The following is a 7500-nucleotide window of genomic DNA, read 5'->3' as shown; positions in this document are numbered from 1 at the left end:
CGTGGGCGTCAGGTTCTAGGTCTCTGCTGCGCCTGTAGCGCTGGTCCGGCGTGTCTTCCGGTATGGGCGACAGTAATCCGGAAGTGACGTTGGAGCTGGGCTCGAAACGAGACTGGTGAGCGGAAGTGGGTGATGACGTCGTTGTCTCTTCCGTGACATATTCCGGGTGCCATCGTGTTGGCTGCAGACCAAAAATAAGTCAATGAATGAATTAATGAATGAGCAAATAGGTAAATGAAATGTGCGACACTGTCAACTTCGTTCACTTCAGGTTTTAGGAATGGACATGCTGCCACAAGACAGACTAGCAGTCAGAGACAGAAAGAGACACAAATGTATTTCCTGAAAGAAGAGACAGAAAGAGAGAGACAGACAGACAGACAGAGAGAGACAGACAGAGACAGAGAGAGACAGATATTCAGATTCAGGCAGACAGACAGACAGACAGATAGACAGACAAACAGACAAGATAGACAGACAGGTAGACAGACAGACAGACAGACAGACAGATAGATAGATAGATAGATAGATAGATAGATAGATAGATAGATAGATAGGGGCATATTAAAAAAAACACCCACCCAGCTACTTCTTGACCGTATCACATTAGTCCAGAACACATAGCGATGGTGAGGGATGTCTGAATACCACTTCATCTCGCTCCCAACCTTGTTTCCTTGCTATTGTATTTTTCTTTTGTGTGTGTGTGTCTGTGTGTGTGTGTGTGTGTGTGTGTGTGTGTGTGCGTGTGTGTGTGTGTGCGTGTGTGTGTGTGCGTGTGTGTGTGTGTGTGTGTGTGTGTGTGTGTGTAATATTTATATATATATTTGTGTGTGTGTGTGTGTGTGTGTGTGTGTGTGTGTGTGTGTGTGTGTGTGTGACGTTTAGATAGATAGGTAGATAGACAGACAGACCCACCGACAGATTCTTTTTTTTTTTTTTTTTTTTTTTTTTTTTTTTTTTGCTGCCCCATCATCTGCACCGTTTCAGTGGCATTACTCCCACGCCGCTCATTTAGATTCCCCCATACACAGCCACACCCGCGTTCGTCCGTCGCAGTTCCAGCGTCGGCAGTCCACAGGGAACCATCGATGCCAGGTCGCCAGGAGGCCACACACCAGAGGAGACCCTGCACTGCTGCTGAGTCACTTCGGTGGTGTTCAGTTGTGCCTGTTCTGTTTTTTTTAACGTACTTAGGACACCACCTACTAAGCCCCCTACTAACGACAATAATGGCTTAGTCGCGGAGCCAGACTGAGTGAGCGTCCCTCCCAGAGTGGAGACCGCCACCACGTCCCTCAAACAACAGCCCCCCATGAATCTGCCGACACTGACGACATTGACAGGACTCACCCCAAGCACGGAAGTGGAGCGGTATCGAAACTGAGGTCACCATGAGAGCAGGGCATGAAAGGCCACAGACTTTGAGACTATTTTGTTTATATTGATGACGATGAAGGAGCAGGAGGATGACGATGATGATGACGATGTTGCTATAGAGGTCCATTTTGGTTTGGGACTGCGTGACAAGGCTGTACTCTACGCTTCCTGTCATAATGATATCCCGGCGTTAACCAGGCCCGAGAGATACAGACACTTGCAGTGTTGGTCAGGTAATTAGAGCAACACACCCAAAGACGCATCCTTGAAGCGGATGACACTCGACTGTGTGGTCCCAGTCTCCCCATTTAAGCCCACAGCACACTCAACTCTGGGTAGGAGCCGGCCACGGGCCGAAAAACCCACCTCCGCTGGGATTCGAACCCGCGTCCTCCCAGCCGTCAGTCCGCGACGCTAACCACTTCGCCACGGCGGCTGGTTACCGACAGATTCTTATACTCAGACAGACAGACGGACGGACAGATAGATGGGTAGGTAGATAGATAGATAGACAGACAGACAGATAGATAGATAGCGCATTTTGGATCAGTGTGTACGCTTCGACACCTTCCCTGAAACTGAATGTAGACAATTCCAGAAAGTAATGCACAGTACAGATGAGACGGAACAAGCAGGGCCTATCTGCATGCTTGGTATGTTTGATGTGGTTGGGAATCAATACCTTGTCAGGTAGGTAAACAGTTTGAAAGCTTTTTGCAACCTTTGGCGAAGTGTTTTTTTTTTTGTGGTTTTTTTTATCTGTACACACGCTCGTACACACACACACACACACACACACACACACACACACACATCCGCGTCACTTACTTCTTCGCATTTCACATCTTCGCATCTCTGATACCGTACTTTGGCCGGCACTATGTACCACATGTTGATCTCCACTGACGTCCAGGAAAAACAACTTCGCGCAAAAGATTCCACACTAACGTGCAAAATGCTTGCTTCCTCACGTTAACGATTCAAAACACCGGCGTTTAAAATACTTTGCCACGTTAACGATCACACACCCTTCCTGTACCGTGGAGATGGCGATAGAGCAATACTTTACACTGTCTCAGTTCGCGATTTTACAGCAACGTTTTATGTCCACATCGAATATGCACAACGCTAGAAATGAAGTTTATCCTTTCCTTTCTTCGTTTTAGTTTTTAACTTGCTATTTCACCAACTGTCTCCCGACGATGATATATAATAATATAATATTATCCTGCGAAGTGAGAGCCAATGGGAAACCACTTACAGCTTAGTCTTTTGTGATGGACTATGACTCTCAAACTAGGAGGCAAAATTGCACTGGCTCTTAGTATTGCAGCCTTGTGGACTAGTTGGCCTTTTTGGAACCATCCCAACGCCGACTGTCCTAAAACCCTCTTGGCCGAGAGAGTGGGGATGTACTTGGGCAAGACACTCTCCACTATAATCAAATTCTAGCCCAAATAGGCGGAACAGCAATTGCCTCTGCTGTTCTGATGGTCATAGTCGGACACGACTGACTACCATATATATATATATATATATATTATCCTGCGAGTTACGATTTGGCTGAAAGATAAACTGGATATTTTGCTAGATGATAGAAGGACTGCTGGTAAATCTCTGATTTTAAGTCCCAAACGTCCGTGTTTTCAGCTTTCTTCAACTGATGTATCACAAAGAATCCAGAACAACGTATACTAACCAAACGTAGGGCCAACTTTGCGATGTCTTTCAAAAACCGCAAGCTGCAACAATTCCTCAGGATTCAGTCTTGAAAAGCAAAAAGTCCTTCCAACATGTATTGTTTATACTTCCGAGTTTCCCCCCCAAAAGAAGAAAATCTCTAAACGCAAAGAAATTTAAATCAAAGATAAGAACATTTCACAGACATAGCTCAGTGTTGAACATCAGTGATTTGTAGCACGCTTCGTTAGTTTTGTATTCTTTGTGGGTTTTTTTTTATGTTCTTTTCTTTTTAATTATTTAGATTCCAGATGAGGATACTAAAATTTTTGTTAACACCATGAAATGAAAAAAACAAACCTGAACCAACAATTCGGTTTTGGATTCTTATTATATATATATATATATATATATATATATATATATATATATATATATATATATAATCAGAACAAACTTATGTTTATAAACCTGCGCATGTGTGGAAAAGCTACAGGGTGTTCGCTCTGCGTCCTCTGAAGACAAGACATACACATTAATTTTATTTTATACTGGCTGACGGAAACACGGTCATCGATGCCGATAGCGATAACATCAATGGACGACATCCATCTCTTGCAAAGCACTGGAGCGAACCAAAACAGCTTCTTGTGCGTGGGAGATGGAAGAAGGAGGAGGGTGGTGGTGGTGGTGGTGGTGGGAGGGAGGGAGGGATCGGCGACCTTGAGTTATTGTTCCTGCTTGGTTTCTGACGTATTTCCTTTCGGGAAACTTAACGACGAAGAAAATAGTTATATGCACGGAGTAGGGGAAGGCGAAAAGAACTATAACGAAGTAAAAGCACACGTGGTAAGAATGAAGAGAGAAAGAGAGATTCTCGTGTGTGTGTGTGTGTGTGTGTGTGTGTGTGTGTGTGTGTGTGTGTGTGTGTGTGTGTGTGTGTGTGTGTGTGCGTGCGTGCGTGCGTTCGTGCGTGTGTGTGTGTGGGTGGGTGGGTGGGTGGTTGGGTTGTGTATACACAAGTCAAGGTCGTCCACGTTCGCATGCATGTATATATAGAAAGGGGTGGGGGGGAGGGGGGGGGGGGGGGGGGGAGTTTAAAATTCCTTCATTAGTTCTCATATTAGCCATATTTCCTACCTGCCTACCTAAATACATACATATAAAGATATAGAGATAACCGGATTAAGGGTGAAGATGAATACAGCAGATGTTTGTGTGCGTGCCTGCGCGCCCGTGTGTGTGTGTATCTGTGTGCCTACGTGAATAGCGCGAGGACGTGTGTGTGTGTGTGTGTGTGTGTGTGTGTGTGTGCATGCATACATGTGTGTATGCGGGTGCGTGCGTGTGTGTGCGAATGTGCACAAATGTATTTCTGCCATTGCACGTGTTGACCATTCAAGTGACCGAGCGAGCAGCTTTCACCTCTCTCTCTCTCTCTCGCCTTTCTGGACATGAATATATTTGAGATCTCTGATCCTATCATTGATTTTACATCGTCCACTCTGACAATCAAGGCCAACCATCTCTTTCCAATACTCCTCCAACACCTTCTCTCTCTCCCTCCTCGACTGCAGATGAAATGTTTCTCCATGGCCTTTCGTGATGTCATCAATGACGTCAGAGTCATACGCACGTCATCGTGTTTGACGTCACCGACTCATCCATCAATTGTCTGTCATTCAAGGTTTTCCAAACCCTGAGAAAGATCTCAACCGATCTGTACTGTGTGGCTTATTAAGATTCAAGAAGTTCGCACACGATACACATTTAACTCAGGTGTGTGAGAGAGGAACCCGTATTCAAATATCGGTACAACATGAAGCTATATGAGAGATTCTTTCGTGTGTAATTCTTCTTCTTCTTCTTTCCCTTCTCTACCGCCTTCATCCTAGTGAAGATTCTGTAGATTATAAAGGGGGGGGGGGGGGTGCCTGTTGTTTGAGTCACTTGTGGTACGGTTTGCTGGGTCCGGGGATGCTGAGGGGATGGGTGGGGGGTGGGGAGATCAGATTTGGGACTTGAAGCCTTCCAGGGTGGGGCTGAGGGCAGCCTCAGCAGGAAGGCTGTTCCAATCGGATATTGACCTGGGGAAGGACTTTTGTCTGTATAGAGTATAGAGTGGAGTGATGGCCTAGAGGTAACGCGTCCGCCTAGGAAGCGAGAGAATCTGAGCGCGCTGGTTCGAATCACGGCTCAGCCGCCGATATTTTCTCCCCCTCCACTAGACCTTGAGTGGTGGTCTGGACGCTAGTCATTCGGATGAGACGATAAACCGAGGTCCCGTGTGCAGCACGCACTTAGCGCACGTAAAAGAACCCACGGCAACAAAAGAGTTGTTCCTGGCAAAATTCTGTAGAAAAATCCACTTGGATAGGAAAAACAAATAAAAACTGCACGCAGGAAAAAAAAAAAAAAATGGGTGGCGCTCTCAGTATAGTGACGTGCTCTCCCTAGAGAGAGCAGCCTGAATTTCACACAGAGAAATCTGTTGTGATAAAAAGAAATACAAAATACAAAAAAATACAAAATAATGCAGTTGGGGGATGATACGTTGCTGGATGCGACCGTCGGGATCCTTTGGGAGCAGAGGGGTTCTGGGAGGGTTTGTGGCACGTGTTGATGATGAGGCTTCCGTTGTGGAATTTATAAAAGTTCATCAGCCGCGCACTTCTCCTTCGCTCTATAAGGGGGGGACCACTGAAGGGTCTCCAGCATGTCTTGTACACTGGAGGTTTTCCGATGTCGATGGGTGTAAACTGGAGGAATGGACTTGACGCATATAGTGGATGCTTGCTTTATATCTAAAACAACAACAACAACGAAAACAATAACAACGACAATGACAACGACAACAACGACGACAACAAACAACCGACTTCACCGCGTATTGTTTACAAAGCGTTTATCTTCATGCGTTTGTTAAATTTCGTTGTAGCAACCGCAAAATATAAATTTCTTCTTCGTCGTCGTCGTCGTCATTCATGGGCAGCAACGTTCACCGGTATGTACACGAGTGGACTTTTACGGGTATGACAATTTTTACCCCGCCATGTAGACAGCCACACTCCGTTTTCGGGGGTGTGCATGCTGGGTATGTTCTTCTTTCCATAACCCACCGAACGCCGACATGGATTACAGGATCGATTTAACGTACGCATTTGAACTTCTGCTTGTGTATACACACGAAGGGGCTTCAGGCACCAGCAGGTCTGCACATATGTTGACCTGGAAGGTTGGACAAATCTCAACCCTTTACCAACCAGGCGCCGTTACAGAGATTCGAACCCGTGACCCTCAGATTGAAAGTCCAACGCTTTAACCACTAGGCTGCGCCCGTCGATAGAGATTTAAATTGAACGTAAGCCTATCATAACATAAGCTTACCACGAGCTGACAGATTATGCCCTATTGTCAACTGTCAGTAAATTGATTTCATCATGGGGTGACCTTATTATAATATTCTACGGTGACATGAATTGATTCCTCAGCGCTTTCTTCGTCCATGTTCATAATTTATTATTATATTTTTTGTAGACTTGTATCTCGAAATTTTGAGAAAACCGTTGCTTCCAGTATACGTCTAATATATGGCCCACATTAAGGAGAAAAAAATTGAAATAAATGCATTTTGATTTACCTCGATAATGCGCATGATTCACGTGTATTTCAGAGTGACCGTACACACACATATCTGCTGCGCGCGCGCGCACACACACACACACACACACACACACACAGGGCGGAAAAGAACTTCAAAAGAACACAGCACGTGATCTACATTAATTCAGTGTGAGCAGATTCACTTGACGCCTCTGTGAGAGAGACAGAGACAGAGAGAGGAGAGAGAGAGAGAGACAGAGAGAGAGAGAGAGAGCAAAAGAAGAACTGAGTTCGTGATTCAAGTTCAGAGTGAGCATACAAATTCTGTACACACACACACACACACACACACACACACACACGGAGTATAGCTGAGTAAAGCACAGTTTAATACTAACAATAGATTTGAGCAGAGACCTGGGGGTAGGGCATATAGACATGGGGTACACATAGACCTGCTCCCACAACAACAAACCTACAGGAACGATAGAATATTTATGTTATAAATGTATTCACAAATCTGCCCCTTCCTATCTCTGGCTGCCTTCACCTCAACACTCCATCTCGCTCTCTACGATCAGCTTCGGATCCACTCTGTTTACGCATATCCAGATTCAAACACTCGACAGTTGGCCGCCGTTCTTTCTCTGTCTCTGGACCTTGCAGTTGAAATGAACTTCCTCTTTCTCTTCGTCGGGTCTCCGCGCTCAGCTCTTTCAAGTCTGGTCTTAAAACTCACCTATTCCCAAAATAACCTCCCTTCCCTGCCTCTTCCTTGTCTTCAGTTTTTCCAGTTTTAGAGTTATGCATGCGTGTGAATGACTGGTGCGAAAGCGC

The sequence above is a fragment of the Babylonia areolata genome, chromosome 13 (assembly GCF_041734735.1).
Source record: "Babylonia areolata isolate BAREFJ2019XMU chromosome 13, ASM4173473v1, whole genome shotgun sequence".
Classification (NCBI taxonomy): domain Eukaryota; kingdom Metazoa; phylum Mollusca; class Gastropoda; order Neogastropoda; family Buccinidae; genus Babylonia; species Babylonia areolata.
The sequence above is the reverse complement of the archived record's forward strand: the minus strand, read 5'-3'. Positions refer to the sequence as shown.